The following is a 26,785-nucleotide window of genomic DNA, read 5'->3' as shown; positions in this document are numbered from 1 at the left end:
GGCTCGGCTGCTGACCAGAAAACCACGAGTTCGGTCCCGGTAGTGGTGGTCACATTTTCATGGAGGCGAAACAATGGTAGAGGCTTGTGTACTGTGTGCTGTCAGTTCACGTTAAAGAACACTATAGATGGCCAAAATTTTCGGAGTCCTCCACTACGCCGTCTCTGTCACATCGTGCGTTTGAGACGGAATACACTTGGTGTCCCAGGGTAAACATAGTTATAACAATGGAGCTGTTCAATTTTCGGGTAATTACGGCACTGGATGCAAAAATTACCTAACGGTATGCTCCACAAAAAGTGTGTACGTGCCCAGCAGCTCCTAGCATCTGAGCGCTCGTACAGTCGCCCTCTCAATTTGTGTGTTGTTTATTTGAGCTTAAATCTATTCGCAACAAAGCATTCTATAAGGGATATCATGAGTGTTTAGCAAAGATTAGGAATAAATGAAACGATGTTATTTGTTCTTTATATTGTTTTTCGGTATTTTTCTGCATACCGGACTATTGTTACTATTGTTAACCTTGTTAACTTCTGCTTTTACTTTCATTTATTGCTTCTTTTTTTCTGTCTCGTTGATGTTTCTCCCACTCTGTTTTTATCCAAACGTTAGGAAAGCTACGTAACCGAACACAACACTTGTTATTCAAGGAACGAGTATCCTGCCCTGTAACCCTGTGCTAGCTTCAACCATTCATGACTTCCATGCAGCTCCTCCTTTCCCGCACAAGAAGCAATAATAGCGTGCGGTCATTCGCCGTCCATGCTCGCGCGACACATGGTATAAGAAGAAGACCGAATTGAGACTGATCGTCCACACACACTGTGGCGGCATGTGCAGGCGCGCAATTTGCGCGACGGCCGCCGAGACGGACGATTTTCGAAGCTTTTCAAGCGCGAGCCGCGTTCATTCAACGCCGCTTTACGACGGCCGCCAGCGACAGTCGAGAAAAGAAGGGGCTCGCGCGTGAACGTCCTCAGAGAATCGTGGCCCTCGTACATCACTCCGCTTCCTGCTTTTTTTTTTCTTTCTTCCGATTCGCAGGCCAACTCGATAAGGCAGGGCGGGTACGCGTGATTGCCGGGACGCCATCATCCTGACACCAAAGACGCTCCGGGGAGGCACTTCGTCCACAGGCCGGCCGGCCCGCTGCCCCGTCCGTAGGCCCGGCAGCACTGGCGGTCTCAGCCCAACGCCTCGCTCCGGTTCCCGCAGGGTGCACAAAAGGTGAGGCTTCAATCACGTACCGCTCTGGAAAGGCAAAGTGATTCACGACAGAAATAAGTAGAAAGCGGTGGGCGTATCAGTGGTGGACAAGTAAGGAGAAAGGACAAATAACGAGTTGAAACCGAGGCCTGGTAATACCGAAGGTACGTGTATCTTAGATAGTCGTTGGATGCTCATTTTCTTATCTTAGATACTCTTGTCAATGGATGCAAAAATGTTAGTCCCGAGTACTTAGATTTAGTTTCTCGAAAAGTTAATTCGAGCGCGAAAACTTGACACGATCACTCGCACACGCACACACCCATGCATCAAACACACAGCGCTGATATTGAAGCTGTACGTTTTGATAATGTATGCTTTTGGCCTTCTTTGGTGTGTGTGCGCACAATGTGTCCCGTATATATTCAAGCCTTCGAGCTATGAATAAATCAGTTGGAAGTGAGCGCTGTGTGTTTGATGCATGGGTGTGTGCGTGTGTGAGTGATCGTGTCAAGTTTTCGCGCTCGAATTAACTTTTCGAAATGCTCTACCAACTAGCCCAACAACAAGTTCTGTTAGATTTAGTTAAAGAACCCCAGGTGGTATAGGAATTCCTGGAGCCCTTCACTACGGCGTCTCGCATGATCATATCGTGGTTTTGGTACGTTAACCCCCACAATTGTTCCTACATACTCTTTGGGTACGCTGTATATGTATCGATACGTCTCGCAAGACAAGTACCTGCGTCGGTATTTGCGATACGCCTAATATTGCATCGTTTATCTCAAGGTACGAAATACTTCTAGCAGCACGACGTGCCAAAGAGTAAGCGTTGACTTAACTCCGCTTCTCAAGCTGATACGGCTGCCACTAAGCCACCTGAACGCAACGAGATTCTTTTATCTTACCGCTGCACTGTCCTCCAGCGAGGGAAGGCGTCGAGGTGTGCGCATAGTCTGTTGCCGTTACCATGTTGTTACCCTTCTTTCAAGTGCCGTGTCATGCCCACCCCTCATGTAATGTCCCTATGGGACCTTTGAGGAATAAATAAATAAATAAATAAATAAATAAATAAATAAATAAATAAATAAATAAATAAATAAATAAATAAATAAGCAGAGTCACGCGCTTGCGCCATCTCGACAAAAACAAGTGCGCGAATGTACAAGAGCATCCGACCGTCCCTTTTGTCGGTACCTTCTTTCTTCATTAGTTGTCGGTTCCAGGACATTTGCTCGCAGCTATACAGTACTGTTCTGCATACTCCAATGCACACGGCGCTCTTGGTGCAAATTCTGATGCAGCTGTATTGTCGTTATCGAGTTATCTCTTCTCAGTTGATGGTTCGTTGCGAAGTACAGTGGAAAAATGTGGCAACTTTGCGTCTCGCCGGCATGCGACGAGCATCGAACGCGTTATTCGAAGGTCACCGGTACGGTCCCTGCCAGCGACAAGCTATCTTTTCGACCAATTTTCTGTCTTCTCATTCACCTTACATCCCTCATACTTTCTTTGGTGTCGTTGTCTGTTATTTTTTGTTATTATTGTGTCCAATGAAGAAAAACTAGCCTTTGAATGTCCACTTCTTTTCTTCTTTCACACATCAGGGGTTTGAAAGACAGCGTAAATGCATGCAGTATTTATTTCGTGCAAATGAGACCCTGGCAGCCGTCGCAAAACAGGTGCCGATGCTAGATAAAATAGCACAAGCATTCAACTAACAGATGATGTTTTGGCACATTGTCGTTGTTCTTCCTGATACATTTTACAAAGAGTTCTTTGAGCCATAATTTGATTGTTAGCACAAGTGCCTTCTGCTGTCCTCTGTCTGCCTGAGAAACTAAAAAAAAAAACGGTTCGTAATATTACCTCTGTACGCCATCAGAAATTTGATGTGACTACAACAACAAAAAAACGATCATGAAGACTTTAACAGAATATAAACCATGGTTGCATGTTTGCAAATTCCGTATAGAAGTTTAAAAACCATTGAGCGTTTGCGTATAGCACCACCGCCGAACGCACTTATACTAAGCACATCGCACAAGTCATGGGCGTAGCTAGTGGTACCCCCCCCCCCCCCTTTTTTCTTTCCGACTTTTTTCCAATTTTGCTTGCGTATACAAACACGCAATCTTACATAAAAACTCACGAACATACATAATGTATAGCTGAACCCCCCCCCCCCCCCCCCCACCAAAAAAAATTCTGGCTATGCCCCAGTCACACGTAATGTAAGTATCGCTTTGTTTTTACAAGAAATATTTAGCCACGACTATCCAGTCATGCATCTTCGCCTAATGAACTGCGGCGCTAATGGTGCATTCAGACGACGGACCGAATCCGGATTTGTCGTGGACGCGGACAGCTAATCCGCGGATGGTCCGCCTGCAGGCGCATCCACACGACGGACGGTGTCCTAGAGGAAAACAGCCGGATTACCCTCGACAGCAGATTCGGCGCTCACCTGCGCCCGCTGGCAGCAGACCGGTTTGAGAGTATTCAACATGGATGCCCGCAAGAAGCGAAGCTTGGCTGCGATGTCTGTCGTGTTGTGACAAATGAACGAGTAGTGTTATTCTTTCAGGAGAAAAGGGAGTTGCTAGCAGGATATTCTTTCAACTACATTATTCCCCACTTGTAGAACTTCTAAACGTGTCTCCCGCCTTTTTTTTTTTTAGAAGCGGCACGTGGCCGGTTGCAGAAGTTGGAATATTTCACCACCATGACGGCAAAGAATCTCGCGTGTTAAGCGATGGCGGCGACATTCCCCGAACCACCAAAAGTGATTTCTGCATATTTAATCACCTGAGAACAAAGTCTCCGGAAACTAAGCAAACAATGCTCAAGCGTAGATGATGCCGACCAGTCATGTAGCTGTCCGCGAGCCATGGCGGACATGCCGCGAGCAGACGAAAAGTGTATTGGTTGCCACCGACCCCAAGCCATTCCGCTGAAGTACCGGCTCTCCCCCGCCAGAATCCCGATGTGAGAAACAGGTTGGGTTCATCCGTCCGCGAGCCGCGCGGACGAGTCGCGGACGAGGGGAATCGCTGATGTGAGGTCACGTGACGCGCCGTCCGTCCCGCCAAATCGGGATTCGATCCGTCGTCTGAATGCACCATAAATGAACGAGCGTAATACCGAGGGTCCCGGCGAAAATGTAGCTTTAACCACGGAGCTGTTTAATTTTGGGATATTTCTGGCGTGGGGTGCAAAAGGTGCTCCGCAGAAAGCGGATACGGGCCAAGTAGCACCTAGCTTATATAGTATAGTCACACATAATAAAGTATAGCAATAAAGGGGGGTGGGGGGTGAAATGCTGGCGATTATGAGGAGGAGGAAAAGGAAGATGCCTGATGTTCTTGGCACAGCCTTGGATAGCATAGTTTAGCAAAGGTGACGAGGAGGAAACGAACGAAGTGAGAGGGTGCGCTATATTCCTTGTGCAGTTTAGCGCGGGATGGGAAAGAGAAGCGACGGTGAGGGAGAGTGATGAGAAGGTTAAGTGCAGGGAAAGAGGGCAATGTACAAAGAGATAAATCTTCGCTAGCCAACGGTGGTGCTCGTTTGGTAGCTTCATTGTTTACTCAGCTTGCGCAGGCGTGGAGCTGCCCTTTAACTTTTTCTTGAAAGAGAACAATTCCCATTTGAAGTCAGCTGATGACCCTTTAAAGTTTCATGTTCCACTGCCTATTTCTTATTCATACTTGCTTTAGGGCATTCAGTGTGTCTCTGTGCGTGATATAGAGATAAAAGAAATGCCGTGAGGTTAACCAGGCCTGAATAGTGTCTGCGAATTAAAAGAAAAAGAGCGCGAGCAGGCAGAATTAAAAAAAGAAATATATCTCCGTCCATGGCCAGATTGTCACCAACGTAGCCAATGTTTGGACTTATGATTCATCGTGAGTAGCGCAACTAGACGTGACACCAGAACGAAACAGACAATCGCAAGCGCACTGTGCTCCTTTGCTTCTGCTCGTCTTTCAAAGTAGCGACTCTATCAGTGTAGCGAATGTTGCCGCCGCCAGATCGCATATGGTTGCTTAGACCAGTCTACTTTAAAGAATGGCAGCAAGAGAGAGAAAGAGTTAAAGGTTAAGTGATAGGCAGGGAGGTCAACCAGAAGAAAATTTCCGGTTTACTACTGTGAACTAGAGAAGGAAAAGGGGGGGGGGGGATAGTAAGCTAAGAAGGGAAAAGGAAATAATAATGAACAAAAACATAAAAACCTGCACGCACTCTAGCCCTGGATGTCATAGTCGTTTAGGGAGTTTGGTTGGCCCCAGAAACCTCAGCAGCGCCTTCTTCGCTTTCTGGTTGGAAGCGCGAATGCTCGGGCAATCCAAAAGTTACCTGTTAGGAAAATGGCCGGTCATCGAGCCGTGCTAACGTTGTCGAAAGTAGTTGTCTTTGGGAGCTGTGGGGAGAACAACGACAAGGAACGTGCACAATTTTCCCCGCTGCCACAGTGATAGAAAAGCTGTTCGTGAATGACACGTGTTCCAAGTCCCAAACGGTAGATTACTGTTGCTGCGGATCGAGATTGTCTGGATGGAATTTGAATATAAGGATCCAGATGATGAACGCGTGTGGGCAGATGACTTATCGTGTTCCAAACTGATTTTGTTATGTCACGTGCGAAGGAGCGAATCTTAGTTGCTGCATCGGTTCTTATTAAATGAGTGGCTTCCTGCACGCCACTTTCATGAGTATCTGTGGCAGAATTATTGAAAAAATGCCAGCAAAGCATCTTCAGAAGCTGTGATGTGCGTAACCTTAATTTTGTGCCTTGAACATGCACGTGAAGAAATAGGGACAATGAAGAGTTTCGTTACTGTGCAAGTTTCACATGCCCTTCACAGCTCATAGTTTCATGTCTGCATTTCATTGAAACCTCATGGTTGCATTTTGTTGCTCTATTCTGTGGTTGCTATGAAAACGCGCAGGCTTGAACCTCTATGAAGTACACCCTTAGATTATATGGACGCTTGTGGGCAGCATTTCGCTTGCGTATACGCTATCCGCTTAGACCCCAGCAAAACTAAGTCTAGATATCAAGTAATGTAGGGCGTGATAATAGTAATAGAACCATCTTTAAAAAGAAAATGCCCGTTTAAGAGGCTTAGCGTGCATCAAAGGAGAAACTGGGTTTTCAGTGCTGTACGCTACCGCATTCTTTTGTGGACAGGAACGACTGCGCTTAATTTTGATTTGGATATTTTTGAGGCTGCCCAAAAATATATACTTCGTTGGAACGCGGACATGTCTAACTGTAGACGAAGTGCCTAACTGGAACGGCTTTAATGTGAATTGACGCCACGTCGGCCTTCTGTTTGGTTATGAAATTTACTGCGCAAAAAGGCAGTCGTTGGCGACGTAGGCTTAGCGACTTCGGCGAAGTGACTGGGATAAGAAGACGCACCGTCGAACACTCGTTAGGGTGTTATCGACGACATAGCTATAGGAAATCGAAATGACTTCGCGAATGGCGCAGTATCATATGAAGCATGACAGAGGCCGCGTATTAACAAAGTGCACTACGTGCAAGCATTGAGAACAAATGCTGGCGCCTTCCTCGTATTCTGTTTAATACTGAACGTGGGAGGCTGATATTCCTGGTACGGTTTCTTCCTCGATTACCAAATGCCCTCTCCCTTCGTTTTCCTTAATACTCACCCACGCGAGCACACGTCTGACAATTATGCGGACGTCAACACATGGTTCCTGCTTCGGTTATCCTTGACGTGGTTGTTTTTTTTTCAGCTTTTGTTTATCGATCCAATCAATAAAAAAGAAACGATTGGTCTCTATGGTTATGCCTGCTTCAGTTTTCCCCACTCTGGCTTGCGTGCTCGTCGTCACTTAGCGTGCGAGCCTAGTGACAATAACATGAAACAGTTCCAGTGCAGGCTATAGCTTCTTTGCGCACATGCACAATCGACGTGGCACAATTACATTTTCACGGCCACAGCAAATCGACCTCGCTAAAAAGCAATTCCACAAGAGCAGGTCGAAATGACATGGCATTAAGTGCTAACTGTCACGACCACAGCCTTTCCAAGCCGCGCGTTTTAGCCACTGAGGAAGAGAAAGCCATATAGACATAATTTTCCCGTTGTAAATTACGTTTATTGACACGACCGAGGTTACAGACGCGCCAATAAAACACATTTGAGCTGCTAAAGCAGCTGCATTATTAATTTTTCTTACACTCTATACGATATGCTGTTACTTCTTCGCAAACTTCATCGGCGAATTTGAACATGTAAACATGATAAAAACATATTTCCCGTAGATATAGTCACTACTTTTTTTATACATGTCGCTAGTACTTCTATCAATGGGTTTGTATAAAACAACACATTTTTTGTGAATGTGAAAACTGTAAGAGATTTCTGTGCCAGATTTGTAGGCGAGCACAGCATGTGTGAAAGAGTTTAGCCCCTAGCTGTTCTGCAGACTCTGTCTACCGGCATCGCATGAATAAGCTATTAGAAAAAAAGCAGTACTCATTTTCTTTCCCCTTCTTAACTATTCCGCCACCTTGCAGGTTTCCGCAGAACTCAGTTGTGCAATACTCAATACCTGCACTCGCCTTAGCCGTATACAAGCAATACCCCTCTCAGGTGCTGCATGCAAGTTTCTTCATTCAATTCTGAGCTCAACTACAGGGCACGCATGAAGTTCAGTGACCAAGAATGATACGTTGTTCAAGGGTATGTGGATTTAATGCGAGGCAAAGCCCGCGCTGACGGGCGAACCAGCTGCTGCTGAATGTTTTCAGATGAGGTCAGTTTTTAGCAGATAGTGAGTAAGTGACTATTGGATAGCGTGACGAAGTTTACGAACATGCACAAAAACCTGCCCTATATGTTGTTCGTATAAGATAGCATCGGTTGTGTGAATGGTTTTTATGATTGAAAGCATTCTTTTGAAGCTTGTGAAAATGCCAGGACGGCTTGCGTGATTCTAAATGTTTGAACACCAAACGTTGATTGAATTCTATGTATACTTTGTAACGCGATGTGCTGCTCGAGCCATACTCTGGATCAACGGTTCTTTGAATGAATGAATGAATGAATGAATGAATGAATTCATCGATGTCTTTTCGGAAAGGACTCTGCTGCGAATGTTTTTGTATTAGAAATACAGCTCAAAAACGGAGAAAAAGCTACTTGCTCAAGTTGAGGCACGAAAAAGTACCGACTCAGTGCAGCTTTTAGTTGCGAAGAAACAATGCATGTCTATTTTCGATTGAAAAATTAGTGGACAGCCGGCGATTCCTCTGTGTCTGTATTTACGCTTTTGCGCTGTATTTTTCATAAATGCATACGAAATTGGCCGTATTACTACACTCCCACAAATGAAAACAATGGGACAAATCGTGGTCAAGCATTCCAATCTGTCTGGTGCATTCTGTGCAGGAGATGCGAGTTAGTGCATGCATCGGCTGGTCTACCGTGTGTGTAGAGCCCACCATTCGCGTGCTTTCCCAGGATAACAGGGGAAATACTTTGTCGCTTCAGACCTTGCCGTGACAGTTATATTCCGGGCAAGAAGACGAGTCATAGCAGGAAAATCGTTCCGTAGACGACACCTCGTCGCAAACATCATTTATTTGCGAAAGCGATCGGTGTGTGTATTCTCCGCTCGGACGTTTCCATGCTCGTTAACGAAGAACTCCGAAAGGATGCTGCTGTACGGGGACAGAAATGAAACGAAGAGGGGAAAAAAATCTCTAATCGCCGTTCTCACGAGTATGACTCATCGCATAATGGTCTTCATCTTTCTTTTCTTTTTTTTGTCTGAAACGGGGGAAGTTCGCGAAACCGGTATGCTAAAGCACATGCCAGGTGCGAGTGTTTATAAAAGCGAGTAAACACGGCGAGGAAATACAAAAAAAGACAGAAATGCCATTTTCGGGGAAAGCGAGGAAGCACGCCCTCAGAAATTAGGATACGAAGACGATACCATAGCTATATACGGGGCAAAAGAACGCCCAACGCCGAAAGTTTATGCAAATCGCATACTTCATGACACAGCGAATAGTGATCGATGTTGCGCATGTGCGATTTTCAAGTTACGTGAGGGAATTACACTGCGTTGGTCCCCACCCATTCCTGTAGAGTGCGTCAGAGATCACGTGACTGGAATTTGCAGCCCTTGACAGTCAAGCAAATATATTAAAACAGGCTGCTCTCCTGTGTCCTTTGAAACGGCAGATAACTTTCCAGTGCAACGTTATCTACTGGGTAGTAGGCAACTTTTTTTTTTACTCCCTAGCACTTCAACATCACCTGTTTTGTTACTATGAATAGAACAAGTTCTGCTTTCCCTTGACGTCAGCGGAATGCGGCGAACCGGTTTGTGCTCCCTGTGCAACGTGTATCAATATTCACCTCGCGGTATTCTGTTCGTAGAGAGCTTGTTTATTTTGAACCACCCCCCTACACTTCTGCGTTTTCTTTCGTTTGTTTGCCATATCAAGCACGGCGACAAGACAAAAGCATTCACCTTTGTTCGTGGTAAGTTGCGTCCAAGTATGAATACGCCGGAAATAACAAACGCGCCGGAAACTAGAGCTTCCGCCACAAATTAGGGGCTGCCCGTTCAAATGAGGTGAAGAGAACCCACGTGCTATACCCGACTTTAATCCTGGGCGTCACTAGTCAATTAACACCGGGGTATTTATTTGCCTTTTACGATTTGTCGTTTGGCGATGCAGACTGAGCTAGCCTTTATTGTACATAATATGCTTTTGAAATCTCCGGCACAACTCCTTAGTATTTTGTGCATATGTCCTTGTTTTGAGACCCTCAATGGGACGTCATCGAATAAATCGCTTCTTCTGTTAATATATGCGGCTAGATGTTGATTTTTACTTATCCCACTGGCGGTATTCTTTTTGAAAAAAATGTAGCGATGAAAGCTGCTATAAACTCGCTTCTCAGAGGGATGTTCATGTGCTGCTTTGACTTCCGACGGAAAAACGAAATCGGAAAATGCCTTCCTTCAGCGTTTTTATTTTGATTGCGACAGCAATTACATGGCCGTAATTCACGAATATATATATATATATATATATATATATATATATATATATATATATATATATATAGGCCGGGTTCGTCTGCGCGTGCGCTTATCTCTGAGCGAAAAGGGGTGGGGGGGGGGGGGGGCTTACGATCAGCGCACGCCTTGTGCCCGCACAGCAGGCAGGAGCTTCTATACTGGCCGCGCTCTCAACACGAAAAAAAAAAAAAAACGGCGTCAAAAGTGTACCTGGAGCGGCTGGGTTCTCTTACCAGCGTTTTGTAGAGTTACGTGAGATCGGATGCTAGCCTTGCTTCCTAAAACATTCGAATATGTTGCTATCACATTAAATGCTTCGCCGTTTTGGCTAAACTGTGACTTTTTATTAACCTCGCAGGACTTGGTATAGCTCCCTGTCTTCCTTTTATCTCGTTTCCCTCTCTCTCTCTTTCTCTCGCAGGGCTTGGGAAATTCTGCCACTGTAATTCAACACATCCTAGAATTTTTTTATAGAAACAATAAATAGCCGCGTAGTCGGGGGGGGGGGGACAAAGGGCCCGCTCTTTTCCTTCGAAATTCTGATGGAGGGGGTGTATCCCCGAGAATAAATAGTAAAAAATACGTGTTTTTCAAAGCCTCCAACAAGTGCCCCCCCCCCCCCCCCTGAAAAAAATCCTCCATGGCTAGAGCCCTACGGGCTTGACAATAAGTATTCGTTTTGAACGCTGGGCTCTCTGGTGCTCATTGTGGGCAACTGTGGACTTCCCCACACCTGTACAAATTGTAGCGCTGCCTCGCTGAATGTAACGCCAGTGTTGCAATGTTCGGAGAAAACACAGAATAAGTTAAGTGTGTTCTCTTTGTCCGATACAGGTTCTCTTTGTCCCATGTGTTCTCTTTGTCCCATTACCAAGCGTACGACTGGTTTACTGAAATCATGATCCTGTCTCTATCATCCTGATACTCATGTGTTTTCTGTCAGCCGGGTCAGCCAGTGACATGATCGCGGTTCTATTCAGTTCCACTGTTGTGTCACATCTGTACATTTGCGGACGCGAACGAAACATTTTCTCGTATTTGTTTTACAAACGGCCATCTCAACTGATTAAGCACGAATGTGATTGTTTCATTGTTTGTCGTTACACTACGCCGCCAATGCTTTTCGTACTCTGCTTTGGTCGAAGACGGTCTTGATGCAAAAAAAAAACGAGCACCAGTTTTCTCTAAATGTTACCGCAACATGACTAAATCATTTCCGCACAGTTCCTTCGGCATCTTGCGTCATATTCAGAATGAACATTTCCCTCTTCCGAGATGACATTGAAAACGATTGAAGGCATTGTGCAAAATAACGTTCAAGGGGCACGATGTCCTTCACATGACGTGTACCTCGTTGGTCTTGACGGGCTTCACACTTTAACACAGAATGTGTTAAAGGCAACCAACAAGAAAACATATGAAGCAAATCTTGCTGCTCACCACGACTTTGAAATGGATGTCTCTCATAATCCCCTCGTGGTTTCGCGACGTAAAACCCCAGATATTATTGCTTTGGAACGGGGTTATTTTAGCCTCTTTAACTATCGCACACTGAGCTAAGAGTGGCACTGTTTCGGTCATTGTGCTTTACCCATAGGCGGAAGCCAGTCGGCACTTCAAGCGACACTTGCTCAAGGGCCAATTCGCAACAGCGGGCACGTCTTAAAGAGACCCTGAAACAGTTATGACGATTTTTTTACAAACAAATGGGGCCGGTAGACCAAGTCCCAATGGTAGTTCAGAGATCGATTTGAGCTCTCTGTGTAAACTGTGTAATTTATTACAACGCTTTAAAGCTGCGAATCGCTCCAGATCTCTGCGACTCGGCCAAACGCGTTTTCAACTGCCCATAAACCAAGCGACACGCTCTGCACCACCGACGTCATCGTTTTCAGCTGATGTGATTGGCTGTGGAACGGGCAGCACAGACTGCCAGTATCGGATTAACGCGTATGCGGCATCTCGCCACATAGTGACTCAGGCGCCGTGAAGGCGGAGCTTGGCCCCGAGCGCTCGAAGGAAGAGCGGAGGACCGTTGAGGGTGAAAGGTGCAGTGGAGGAGGAGGGTACTTTTTTAGTACTCGTAGCTGCGTTAATAATGGGTGTTTCTATTGAACTCTGGTGCCAATGATTTGCTCCAGTAGTTGTTCAATAAAAAAAACGGAATGTGAAAAAAGCGTTTCATGAACCATTTAAACGACAGCTTCTTTTAATTATATAGCTGTTACAAACTTGACTCTGTTAAAAATTCAGTCAAGTTTGATTGTCACAAGGAACGAATGAGAGGACGCTCTCGTTACCACGGATACCTCTTTCACCACAGCATGTTGGCAATCACGCACAATCAAACCACATGCCTCCAAACTTCGTAGCACGTTCGGGGGTACCAGAGATATTGGTACCATCCGTACCACAGCATGGAGTGCTTTATCCTCTGAACCAGCTCGCAAAAACACACTGTAAATCGCGCTTAGTTCCGATGTTCCCAAATAAATTTAATCTTCCTGGAAATTTGAGCAGACGAACATATGAGAGAGCAAGCAGCATGAGATGAACGCATGCCGTTACCAGGGTGGTGTACTGTTTCTACACAGTGTGTTTTTTTGTTTTTGTTTATGCAGCATTTTGTGAATGGCTTGCTCTACGTTGTTGAGTCTGCACGTATACGTACAAAAAGGCTCGAACCCAATTCTGCGCATGCTCAGTAACAATAGTTTTTTCATATTGATTCGCTGCTTAAAATGTGAATTAATCGCGCGTTTTGGCTGCACCAAACTTTATTTCAGCGCATTATCTTTTTTATTTCTTTCCTTTCTGTAATGCGCCGACCAGATGCGACCTGCTTTGACGACGTCTCCTGCTGTAGCAGGCTGCCAGCTCGATCCGAGTAAAGCTTCAACTGGTGCAACCAGGAACGCTCCTTTCGACTGTAGGGGTGCAAGTTATATAGATTCAAGCGTCGCATCGACACACCGTTCCGCGAGAGTGGTTCTTGAGGCAGCGGCGCAACACCTCGCGACCTTGGGGCAACGACGATTGTCCACGAGCCTTTTTTCTCTGCGCCCTCTTCACGAGAAAGAGCGATTGAGAAATAATAAGCTAAACAAACAAAAAAATCCGTGGAAGAAGACACACATACATGCCAATTCAGCGTCACCGAAATAGTTCACGTACTTCGGGCGAGAAAGCGCGTGTTCTGATCGCAAGTGCGTCACAAGCTCCTCCTCTCCCATTTGCCCAGCCCTTTCCACAGGCTCTTCGCGTCAGAGCTGCTTTCGTGACAGCTCCCGTGGCGCGCCCACGTTGAAACTGCTGTGCGTTCCCTTCAGGTGCTGGGTTTTGACCACTTCACCGCGGGCGAGAGAGAAAAAAAAATGTGTCCTTCTCCTTCCTTGTGCGATCCGCGCCCGGTCGAAATTGTTTGCGTTTTGTCGGCTGCGTAGAGAGCATCGCCTTCTAACCAAACGCGTCAACAAAGTGCCACTGGAATACGCGCTTAGCACTGGCCTCCGCGCGGCTCGTCCTCTTGCCGCCTTCAGTGCCTCTTCGGAAAGGATCGGTGTTGACGGTTAATTTGTGAGTATTCTGTTTGTTCTGTTAAAACTGCCTGATAGGATCGACCGCTCATTCGCATCGGTATCCAATAATTGCTACTGCGGCGGCAACTGCCGCAGTAGCAATTATCTGCGATTAGGATCTCAAAAATAGAGCAAACAGAAAACCACACAGGTGGTAGTGCAGTTATTTCAGGTTCCACGAGCCTCGCGCGAAGTGCAAAACATTCATTGTGTGGCACTGAGGTAGCGCAATCTTCTCTGTTTGCTACTCCTCCTTCCCTTACTCCGCATGTACAAGGTCGACCACGAAACTTAAACACTTTATTAGTATTCGGACCGGTAAAACTAGACCATTTATTCTATGGGGGAACATCTGTTATATGAATTTTGATCACGATATCGATAAACACATCTAATAACTTTCCGATTTACGTACTCAACATGACCTTTTATGAGGTCTTGAGGATTTCACCTTAGGTGTAGACGACCCACGCATCGACGATATGGCGTAAGTTATTAGGGTCTGTTAGTAGAGGTGCCATGCGGTAATTACGGAGATACCCATGGTCGACCACCACGTCGATATATTTTAATCTGCCGGACATGTATTAGCCACTGTTATCATCTCATCATGCTACTGTACGCGCCCAGCAACTGGCGTGGATAAAGAATGTCCTGATAGTGATAGATATAATGGGGAACGTTAAGACCGCAGCGTAAACAGCGCGGTGTTACTATTGCTGCTAAAACAACCTATATTATTTCATGCGCAAGGGGCCTCGATTGCCACGTCGGATTTATTCGTCACTGACACCGCCACTTTTTAGGCACGCCAGCACTGTACTGCGCATCAGCATTAGTGATTTACGAATGAAATAACTGGGAAGCGTGACTTCCTGTGGAGTCAATAACTGTTAGTGAGGATTTTAGGGCTTATGGTATGTGACAGTGTGCACTCGAGGCACACATTAAAAGTGTTGCTACACAAATGTCCCGACACATTTTTTGCTACGTTTAAGATGACCAAAATTGTTCACAAGACGTCTACGTTGTCTGCCTTGCGGATTCCTGAGGTGCCTTTTCAGCCACATGATGCAATAAGGCTTTTTTTTTCGGGGGGGGGGGGGGGCTATTTAACACAGTCGCTTGATTGCCAAATGATGTCAGTTAAGAAAACGACAGGACGTTCTATCATATGTCATAAAAGCGTGCAAAACCATACTTAAGCAACAAACACTACTTGGGTACCGTGCAGTCAAAACCAATGTGTCGGAATGAAAAAAAAAAAACAAAACAAAAAACAGCCAATTTTTACCGGAAAGAAACTTGATCAAAACCAGAGTGGCGGAATGAAACAAAAAAAACAAAAAAGCCATTTTTGACCGGAATGAAACATGATCAAAACGTTATATCTTATTTCGTTCACTGGTATGTCTACTCTGCACTGAAGCCTACTTTCTGGAATGCTGCGAGAGAGAGGGAGAAAGAGAGAAGTGATGCGCTATTTGAGAAACCCGTCCACGGGAACAGATCTCAGTGCCGATAATTCTCCTTCGTATTGTCTACAAATGCTGTCCTACCGCATTCTCCCCGACCTTTTTGTTGGTTTGTTTTTCGTTTTGTTAGCAAACTTTTTTTTCATTCACCTCCAACTCTGCCTTCTTTTATTTGTTTTTTTTTTGTTTGAGAGAACACGCAAAAAAGCGTGTTATTCGTAGTCTGCTTTGAAAATCCGTATTTGTTGACTCGCTTGCTGGATTTCGGGCTGACCGGTCGTGCGCTCGCGCGCTCCGCGCGCTTGCGATCTCCCGCGTCAACGTGGCTCTGGCCGACTGGACTCGCCCTACGTCATCTCCTGCCGCCAACGACCTTCCACCTCCGACGACAGTGCAGCTCTGACTTACTGGACTTGTTCTACGCCATCCACCGACGCCGAAAGGAGCTCTCGCAGGTGCGCCCCGTCCTCGGACTCCAGTGACCGTGCTCCATCTTTCCTATCTCTTCTATCCCCTCGGTTTGTCCTCGCTCGCTGTGGCTTACCACCACACGTCTCTTCTTCTCTTCTCCTTCTTCGGCTTTCCCACATCTTTACTCCTATCCTTTTTATCCCTCCTCACCCCCATCCCTTGTGAGCTACTGTGGCGGTGTCGCTCATGAAGCAGACAATAACGGGGCTCACTTTTCTCTTCCTTTTCCTCTTTCATAGCCACTCATCCGTATTTGTTGTTCTCCCACACCTTCCCTGAACTGTGGAGAGGCGAACGTACTTCTAGAAAAACTGTCAAAATTCTCAAGGAATGAGGGGTTCTCATGGAGAAACTTCTTCGGGGAAAGTCAACATACAGGAGAGAGAGAAAAAAAGAGGAAGGCCGTGAGGTTAACCATATATTGGCATCCAGTTTGCTACCCAACACTAGGGGGGGGGGATAGGGATAGACACACGTACTGCTGAGCATCTGACACCACAGGTGAAAAGCACTCTGTCTCGCTACGGCCTCATGGCGAATTCCATTGGGAGAACAGGAGTCAAAATCACGCTGAAAGTGCTCTCTTCAGAGCCAGCGCGTTTCATTGGTCAAACAGGTGCATGGGGCACTTTGACCAATTGGTAGAGTCAGAGGGCTTTCGCTGTGTCGATAGCAGCCAGGAACACTTTGCAGTGCTATATATATATATATATATATATATATATATATATATATATATATATATATAGGCGCAGTCACCGAGTCACGTGACCTTTGAGCGTCACAGTCTCCAGCTTTTTCTTCAGCCGGCGAGTGCGGCGGCAGTGGTAGCAATGGTAACCACGTGTACTTTGTCATCGCTGTTTTGTACGGGTGGCGACAATGACAGCTAGACGTCTGCCGAATGCGTAGCTCCTCAAACATGCAAGAACATATGATTGACTGATTTCACGCATATTTCACTGCTGCGTATGACTGGCCGATTTCACGCATATTCCCCACAGAGACTGCTGGGACTTGGAATGTTTCAATCACATGGTTTCGCCACACCACACCCTCTCACCTGCTCTTCGGGAGCGTGTTGCATTACAGTGGTAGATTGAGTGACCCTGCTCTCCGTGCTCTGCCTCCCACTCCTCACTGCGCTATAAAACGCTGCTTGTGTTCCCTCAATGTCACCCAGGTGTACAGCGTCACAACAACGGTGCAAGCATGATAAAGGCTGTCCGCCTTCTCACTGAAACCTACCACGAACCCGACGCTTCCAGTTGAGACGAGTAGGACGATAGTGGCTACCCTGAATTTGAATACTGCGGCTCTCTGTTGGATGACTCAGAAGACGCTGATTGCCCTGACGGGGCCAACTTTAAGTTATGCGTCAGGTATACTGCGTACACGCTGCAACTTGCTGTCAGCGATGCTGTTAAGCACTCCAGTTAAACACACCCGGTGTCGTGCACTTGTGAAGTGCAATGGGTTTAACAAGAAAGCTAGGGCTAAGGAAGCCTGTTTTTGATTGCCCGACGCAATGGATATCGACGTTGAACATGTTGGCCAGGTTCGTTTAACTAAAGGACTTCGCTAAGGACTTCCTTTCACACGAATAGATCGCAAGTTGAGCTGTCAGCATGCGGGAAAAAGAAAAAAAAAGCGCTGATACAATCTCTTCAGCCGTCACAAGAAGCCATGAAGGTGCTTCAGACAGAAGAACTGAGAATGTGTGCATGCGTGTGTTTGAGATTGTGTCGTGTGTTTGTGCTCGAATTAATTTTTGGAAATGCTGTACCAACTGGCCCAACAACACGTTCTTTGACAGTATATGAGATTGCTATGGTACTTGGCTGACGTGTTCCATGAAGACATCAGTGATACCGTCGCCAATGGCACGCGCCCTGGTTCATTCCATGAAGAAACTAGAATGAAATCTCTGCAGTACGAATATCTTTTGTGCTGCATTGTACATGGACCAGCTCTATCACCGTCTTGTGACACCCGATCAAAAAAGATATCAAGCGAGGATGCATTTGACCAGGAAGCGAATCACAGGCCTTCAGCAAAATCAATGTAGCAACATGATTGAAGAGAGTGTCGCTGTGCCGACTTCACAAGAACCGGAAGATGCCCTCGAAGAGTTTCTAAAAACGAATTAAGCTGAGGCTGGCACTGAATCGCGTTTGACTAGTGAGTTAAATTAGCAGACAACGTACTTTTACTAAAAATGCTGGACAAGGATCCGCGCCTTCCGAGAAGCACTGATGTGTTGAAATATCGGGAAGAGCAACCAAGGGGCCCTTGGTGTGCCAGCCAAACAAGTCAGTGTGGAGAGGGCATTTTTGGCACTGAAGTTTTTGTCGGCGCAGCGGTTTCGCTTGTCGGAGAGTACACCCGGTGATCCGCTGCTGCTGAAATCATGCTCGCTTCTCTAAAAAAAATGTGGGATACGTATATGACAACAAATACCAAGTTTTCGTTGTTACTTTGCTTCGAAGTTTCTTGCAGAGTCTCTCTTACTCATTTCCTAGTTTTTGGACATAACACCGCCATTATGAAGTTTCTAATTACTTAATTCACCAATTAATAATTGAAAAGTTAAAGTATTTTATATCTTTTATTTTACCAACTGCCCTCTTGAAAACACTGCCACAGCGATGTGGCACAGCAGGCGTCGTCCTTTCAGGATGATAAGGTCGTCCACGGGCTTGGGTCCGCAAGCCAACAGCATTGAGAGCCCCATGAACAGCTTGTCCTGCACGTCTTCCTCATGCGTTCCTATAGAACAAGACACCCCGTCTTCCTTTTCCTTCTCCTTGTTCTTTTTTCGTTCCGATGAAGTTAATGTGGTTTCGCTTCCACTTCAACACATCACTTACGTTGTTTCCATATTGTCCACTACTCATCACAGCATATAAATACGACAGTAGCAGTAAAAAGTACGGTGAACCCTCCCCTGAACGAACGCGGATTTAACGAGTGTTTCAGAATAACAAACATTTAGACAATATCGGGTGGTTTTTCTACGCATTCTATGCAGAAATCTCTCAGTTGAACGAAGTTCTGTAGAGTGCACATTTCACTTGAATGAGCTCATCTTTCTTTTTTTAGATTGATTCAATCAAGTTTCGCTCTCTGGAGCACTAGCGTACGCCTATGCGTACCACCCCTTATCACTCGTACAGTCGGCAAAAGTGCAACATCGATTGTGCGTGCAGCATCACCAAGGTAAAGCGGCCGAGTGGGATACTAAATCGAGTCATGTGCTCCTCAATAGCTTCGCAGAACTAGCAGCTTTGTGAATATTTTTTCACCGTTTGTCTGGAACCGTAAAATGAAGAGTGCGACGAAAAAGTTGTAATAACTGAGGTAGGTTTAAATTCTCTGTCTTTAGATGAGGCTGCAGGATATATTAGAAAGTCACGCGACTTCGTGCCGTAAGCTGTGCCAGAGGCAGTGCACGGAAATGTAGGCTCTCTGGACAGGTTCGTTTTGTCTCGCACATTAAGGGTCCAAGTCCAAATTTTTATTGCAGAATTATTTCAGAATTGCATTGTATTTCAGACGTTTGACTTCATTTCTGCTGTGCCCAATGCTCTTCTGTATTATAGTGAATATTCAGCTTAGTGAGCTTTCAGTTAAGTGCTTACCAGCGTTTGCGCTGGTAAGCACTCTTTATCATGTTATACCAACACAGCAATGGTAAGAAAAATGGTAGGTGTAACCTTAAGAGACAAGAAGAGAGCAGAGTGGACTAGGGAACAAACGGGGTTTAAGGATATCATAGTCGAAATCAAGAAGAGAAAATGTACATGGGCCGGGCATGTAGCACGTAGACAGGATAACCGCTGGTCATTAAGGGTAACTAACTGGATTCCCAGACATGGGAAGCGGATTAGGGGGAGACAGAAGGTTAGGTGGGCATATGATATTAAGAAGTTTGCTGGTATAAATTGGCAGCAGCAAGCACAGGACCGGATTAAATGGCGGAACATGGGAGAGGCTTTTGTCCTGCAGTGGACGTAGTCAGGCTGATGATGATGACGATGACCAACACGCCCAATCCTACTGTCTCTTGAACTATTTTCGTCGGGCCCTTGAATTTCACTCAATGGAGAGCTCATTGTAGTAGGCGATTGAATTGCCTAAATGTTCTATTGCTAAACCCATGTCCGTGCTTAATTTCTTGCGGGATATGCATACTATGACGTCTGGATTTAGACGGCGTTTACTCGGCCCAAGGACTTGGCAGCGAACAGGCAGCCTGAGGCAGAGCGCGCACCCACACACGAGGATGATAGAAATTACACCCAATTAAGCTGAGGACAGACAGCACTACGGATAATGATGACTACGAAAATGAACAGGCGAGAAGAAGCGCATAACAAGGCCCGCAACACAGTTATATAGGAGCCGATCGTCAGAAAAATAGCGCGTATTTTAAGCCACGTTCGCCCATTATTACGGGTTTAGCGTTACGCGAAAGTGTACAGGATCACCTCGCGTGATGAGAGAGAGAGAGAGGGGGGGGGAGGGAGCGCGCTAAAATTCGCGACGAATGAGAATGTAACGCCAGCATTCCAAAATGCGAATAGGCCGATCACGAGACGAGACTCTCCGGTGTAGCGCTCACCTGCACAGAGAAGACGAGGCTTTGCCGGAGTTCGGGTTTCCACAATAGCAGGATGTATGGTGCGATTGCGTGCGTGAGCGTGGACCGTCAGGTCGACGGGATAGACTTCGTCGTAGCCGTGTATATAGCGTCAGCGCAGCGCAGTTTTCTCTACGTTCGACTCTCTGGCGAGCAGCTGCGAGGTGCTATACCTCGCTCCCAGGCCTTGCCAGCCGCACTGGCATCGGCACCCTATAATCAGCCGGGCCCTAGTGGCGCGTGGAGCTTCGTCTTCGAAGACGCGAGTCCCCTGCTGGGCCCAGACTCTTGCCCGGAGCCATGTCGAGGTGAGAGAACGGCATGTATTTCGCGGCAGTATGTGTATCTGACAACGGCACATGTGCCAACACCGTAAGCGTGCGCGCGGGGAAGGGGACAGGGAGATGGCGGCCCCCTCCTAAGTCTCTACAGAGAAACGACAATTCTGCCCCATACGTATCTATTTTTACCGCTCACGATTATGGCTATGCATTTTGTTTTTACTGTCATGATAGCAGAGGGCGCCTTATGTTACATAAATGATACTTAAAGGTGAACGTATTCGACAGAGATCTGTACGGCTGGGTGAAAATTCATATGAATAAAATAAACTCTCCAGCCACTTATTGTCCAGTGTTTCTATAGTTAAAATTTAGAAACTATAAATTGACTCGACGTTTCGGAACCGATTCGGCCCCTCCTTCAGATTGGACTGTTCGGCTGACTCCGAAGCAAGCGACTTTTTTTTTTTTTTGGTGGTGTCCCACTCCTTCTTTCCGCCGTTCTTGTTGCGGCGTTTTTTTTTTTTTACACTGTTTCTACAGACTGTGCACGTATACACTCGATCAGCTTCCAGTTGAGTGGTTAATCTTTTCCGGTGTTGTTTGAATATACCAGAACTTTTTGTGAGGCTAGCTTCCGTGTGATGGTCTATCTTTTCGCCGTGTTCTGCGAGAGTGCTTCATGCAGCGTTGAAGCTACGCACGTCATTTCGATGTTGGCGTATTCTTTCGGAGAAGATTTTTGTCTCACCGACGTAAGTGGCGTGACAGTCCGTGCGTGGAACCTCGGTGGCTACCACGGGAAATCTTTCTTTTGGCGGCCGGCCTTTTGGTTGCGGCAACACTCACCCGATTGTTGAAACGGGTTTGTGCGCCACCTGGATGCCCTTCTTCCCCAGTACCCTGGACAGTGGCTCGCTGATTCCCGAAACGTATGGGACCGAGATGTGGTAGGGATGTTTGGGAGAGGCTTCATTGTTCGTCAACCCCTTTGCAGAAGAAGGCAGGTGGGAGGCGCTTCTCCGGCCGTGACTTCACTGGCGTATTCGGAGGTTAAAGCCCTTTGGGTACCGGTTGTTCAGGAGGTCGATGGTGATCGCTTCTTCTTCTTTTTTTTCGCATTTCTTTGGAGCTGCAGATGGTCCCTGCGCAATTTAGGAGTGTCTTAACCACTGATGTTCTGTGGGCGGTCGGGTGGTTAGAAATGAACTGCAGATATCGTCCGGTGTGGGTAGGTTTTCGGTACAACGAGAAGCTCAAACCTCGTTTCATGCTTTCTGCTGTTTAACTAGCACACCCAGAAAATGAAGTTGTTCTTTTCACGTTCCACGCTGAACTGAATTGCCGGCTCAATCGAATTTAGGTGTGCTAGGAAACTGTCAATGTTAGACTCCTTTATCACGCAGAAGACATCATCCACATATTTCAAAAATATTTTTGGTGGTTCGGTGAACGTGTGCAAAGCTCTTGTTTTGATGTGCTCCATCTTCAAGTTTGCCGCTGTGGCGGATATGGCGGCTTCCATGGTAGCTCCACTTGTTTGTTGGTAGAATTCAGCTCCGACAGAAAAATATGCTGTGTTGTGGCAGAACTCTATCAGACGGCACAGTTCATCCGGGTTGATATTCGTCCTTTCGCCGAGGTTTTCATCCCTCGATCTCCAGGGTAGTTCGGGCAACTGAGACCACGAGTGGTATGGACACACTCGTGAACAGAGAGACTACATCGATTGTCACGAGGAGGCTCTCCTTACTGCTGACTGTCACCTCCGGCATACGCTGAACAAAATGGGTGGCGTTTCTGACATGTGTGGCAGTCTTCCCCACTAGTGGTGACAGGGTCCTGTGTAGATAGATGTTCGGACAGCATGTGAAGTGTGGGTGTACTACAGTCAACTATCGGGCGTAGCGGTATCCCCGGCTTGTGGATCTTCATTTTCATCTTTTGCATCCATTAAGGAGCTCGTTTTCTTCCGAACTGAACTGATCGAAGAGGAGGGGGCCGAAACTGCATTAAAACTTGCCCTCCCATAACGTCAGATGCAGTGCAATGTATTTTAGGAGTCGCAGAGGGTTGTTTGACAGGGCCGTAGCCAGATAGCTTTTTTTTCGGATGGGGAGAGGGTGTTAACTTGATGTGTTCGTGCGTGCGTCTGTATGTGTGCGCGTTTACATACTCAAACAAAACTTAAACACTTCAAGGGAACTTGAACCACCTCCGACCCCTTGGCTGCTACGCCACTGTGGTTTGCCTACCTCGTCAGGCCAGCTTCCTATTAGGTCTAATCACTAATGGTTACCGGCCCATATGTCTCGAATAAAAAGGATCGCGGGGACACTGCGGGCATGAATCGCGTGGTAATCTGTCGCTAACTCCATCTCGACTTGTCCTGCCAAAATGAAGACTGAAAGCCAGAGAACAGAGGGACTACGTAGTGAAATTTGCACATAGTGTAGCTTTACGCAAATTCGTTCTGCACGTGCAGCTGTTGTGTTCCTAACACCGACGTGTGAATATATATAAGCTTTATTGACCGGCCTATGCGCTATGCGAAACGTTAAGCACGTCACAAAATGTAGTCTTCGAAGCAGGGCTGCGGTGCGATGGAGCATGACGCCAGCGTTGGCCCCCATGCATTGGTTCTGCTGCATGGATCTCCACCTCTGACGATCAACGTCACGCAGTATGACAACAATAACGAAAAAAATTGGCAGATCCCACGTACCATGGGAATTGATGATATACGAAGCACGAATGAGGAAGGTTGATATGTAACTTTATGATTACCACAACGTTACGAGGTGGAGGTAAATTATGCCGTATACGACTTCCGTGTCTTGAGTATCACGTTTGGATTTGTCGTTTAGCTTCGTCATCTATTCAAGTCCCGTGATGCCAAATTCAGTGTATGGGAAGCTATCGAAACGGCCACGAGCACGCTATGGACGTGGTATGTTGTCACGTTCTTGCATGACACGCGTGTCATGATTATCATGTCTGGACCAGTCATATACCTTCGTCACCCATTGACGTCACGTAACACCAAATTTGGTATATGTGGAGATAGCGAAACGGCCGCGAGTGCATCATGAAGGGACGAATATACTCCAAAGTGACGTTGACACGCGCGCATGCTGGATACAGCGACGCTACTCATTAGCAAAACGCGAGAACTCTATAGTTTCACACCAGGCGCGACCAGCGTCCATCGGTGCAGCCCGATCGCAACCGGCGCGAAATGCGACATGCTGCATTTCGCGCCGATGCGTTACCCCGACAGCACCGCATCTGCCTCTTTTTTGTGACGGAGGGACGCGCTGAAACGCGCATGCATCAAAGCAACGCAGCGCCGGCGCACGCCTTCGAGTATATGGCAGAACCGGCGCCTGGCGTGACGCCATGGAGGAAACGAACGCCGGCGTGCACGCGCGCCGTGTCATGTCAAAGTGTATTGGTGCCTTGACTGTGCCATGTAATCATGTTGTCACATGACACGTATCTCATGATTATCATGTTTGCACCAGTCACATAGCTTCGTCATCCATTGACGTCAGGTAATACCGAATTTGGTAGATGTGAATCTAGCGACACGGCCGCGAGCGCACCACGAGCGTAGCATGTAGTCATGTTGTTACATGACACGCTTCTCATGTTTATCATGTTTGCACCAGTATCATACCTTCGTCATCCATTCACGTTCCGTAATACGAAATTTGGTATAAGTGAAGCTAGCGAAACGGCCACCAGCACATCATGAGTGTGGCATGTAGTCATGTTGTTGCATGACATGCATCTCATGATTGTCATGTTTGCACCAGCCACACACCTTCGTCGTCCATTCACGCACCATAATACCAAATTTTGTATATGTGACGCTAGCGAAATGGCCGCGAGCGCACCATGAGCGTGGCGTGTAGTCATGTTGTTACATGACACGCATGTCATAATTTTCATGTTAGGGTCTGTCACTTGTGTTCGCCATGCAATCATGTCATACCATACCAGTTTTGCAGCATGTCATGTGAAGGAAACCTCCACAAGAGCATCAAGACCATGAAATGTAAATTGTGACATTATGACATAGATATCATGATGTTCATGTTATGACTAACGAAATATGCTCGTTATACAGTAATGTTATGACATACCAATTTTGGTATTGATACCATTGTACAAACGGCCAGGAGAGCTAAAAGTCGTAGGTGGCTAGATAGATAGATACGCTCAATGTCGCCGAAGTTCGCTAAAAAATGCTGCGCATTTAAAGTCGTGACAAGGTTCGGAAAGGTTTTAAAATAATATTAACTCATGTGCCTGTACTGTCATGTTTCACTCTTTAGAATGCAGAATTCAACATGGGAGTGAATGGGGGCAAAGGAGCGCGGGTGATCTTTGACCCCGTCACCATTTGCGGTCTTCACGCTGCCTGTATTCTACCGTGTCCGCATTCGAGGGGTCCCCGCCGGCTGTGGTGAACAACAGGAGCATGTGTATATCGCATCTTCCTCGTGATAGCGACGATTGGCCTCTGGCACCGCGGCCTGGCGATTACAGGCGGAGGACGCGTTTTGCATGAGTCGTGTTACGCCGCTTCGTTGCCAGCTTGGTTTCATTTTTCTCGAGGGGCCCACGCTTTTTCAAACAGCCGGTACTTGACCCACTTTTTTGGTCCCATGAACAGAAAATACACCACGAAAGGCTCTTTTCTGAATCTGATGCAACGAGCGGGAAATGATGTGATTTAACTTTATTGACTTAATGAGTCCCCAAAAATCATTTTTGCTGCAAGACTGAAATAGTGCATGCTATGGCAACGAATTTAATGCAATACGAAATAAGGCTTGCCGCTCACTCTTTTAGACAATGCGGTCGTTGCATCGAGCGAAGCTCTACATTCGTGCTGTCCATGGGTGCAATGCAATCTTTTCGATGAGAGTACAACACGTACAAAACTATGAGCAATTTACTGGCACTTAGATATGGGACACGGCACGCGTGACTGCACGCAAGTTCCACCAAAGCTACCCCCCCCCCCCCTCCAAATATCCATGTGCCTATCATGCGACGAAAGATAGCCTGCGTGTTTCCGATATGCACCGATCCTAGGCAGCCCTTGCAAGCTCTCGGTCAGGCACGGAGAAGATGCAGCACCGGGGATGACGTTATCAATTTAGGCTTTTATACGCTGAACATGATGGTGACAATGATGGTAAAAAGTGTCCATACAGTAGTGAAAGTGAGTGTTTCTCCCCCAACGGAACCACTATTGTGCTGCAAGGTAACTTAGCTGCCGTAAACACTATGCTACAAACTGTAAACGATAGAGGTAGTGATTGTTTCGATGTAATTACCTTTAATGTCGGCTATACCCGTCGTGCTAGGTCGATATGGTATCAAACAACTAAGCTAGAATCGAGGGTTCGATTTCAAGTCACGGCAGCTGTATTTTAATGTGGCGAAGTGGAAAGAAAACCCGTGTTTTCAGAGGGCCACGTAAAGGAACCCCACGTGGTTGAAATTGACCCGCAGACTGAACTATACGGCCTAGGTCTGAGCTAGTCGGTAATGTGATTTACTGCATACGGCGAGCGCGCTAAGACTCGGGCTCTAAAAAAAAAAAAAAAAAAAACACGTGGAGCGCTTCCTGTAGCTCACAGCTTATAGTGCTCGAGTGCTTCTCCGCGTGTTGCGTGATCGAATCCCGGACGCGGTGGCCTCATTTTGGCGAGAATTCTTGAGGCCCGTGTAGCTTAAACTTCTGTAGGAGCATGCTAAAAAACCTAAGGTGGTCAAATTTCTGGAGCCTTCCACTGCAGCGCCTCTCATAATGGTATCGTGGTGGCATTAATATTATTATTATTATTATTATTATTATTTTTATTATTATTATTATTATTATTATTATTATTATTATTATTATTATTATTATTATTATTATTATTATTATTATTATTATTATTATTATTATTATTATTATACTGAATTTGGCCTTTCTTGCGTAACGTCAAGATCAGCAACGCAGACACACAAGCGGCCCTTAACTTTTAACAATCTTTT

The 26,785-nt window shown here is 46.3% G+C and overlaps 1 protein-coding gene across 2 annotated transcripts in view; it reads left to right on the top strand.

The window, feature by feature from the left end:
* The first annotated feature begins 1,044 nt into the window (after positions 1-1,044).
* The window catches only part of LOC119180169 (scavenger receptor class B member 1), a 63,513-nt gene continuing 37,772 nt past the window's right edge, over positions 1,045-26,785 (top strand). For both annotated transcript variants that reach the window (XM_037431314.2, XM_075882168.1), the window contains exon 1: positions 1,045-1,227. The gene's annotated coding sequence lies outside the window, so the exon portion shown is untranslated. The remainder of the gene's footprint in view (positions 1,228-26,785) is intronic.

Source organism: Rhipicephalus microplus, chromosome 2 (genome assembly GCF_043290135.1).
Source record: "Rhipicephalus microplus isolate Deutch F79 chromosome 2, USDA_Rmic, whole genome shotgun sequence".
In the NCBI taxonomy this organism is placed as follows: Eukaryota; Metazoa; Arthropoda; class Arachnida; order Ixodida; family Ixodidae; genus Rhipicephalus; species Rhipicephalus microplus.
This window is presented reverse-complemented; position numbering and strand designations above follow the sequence as displayed.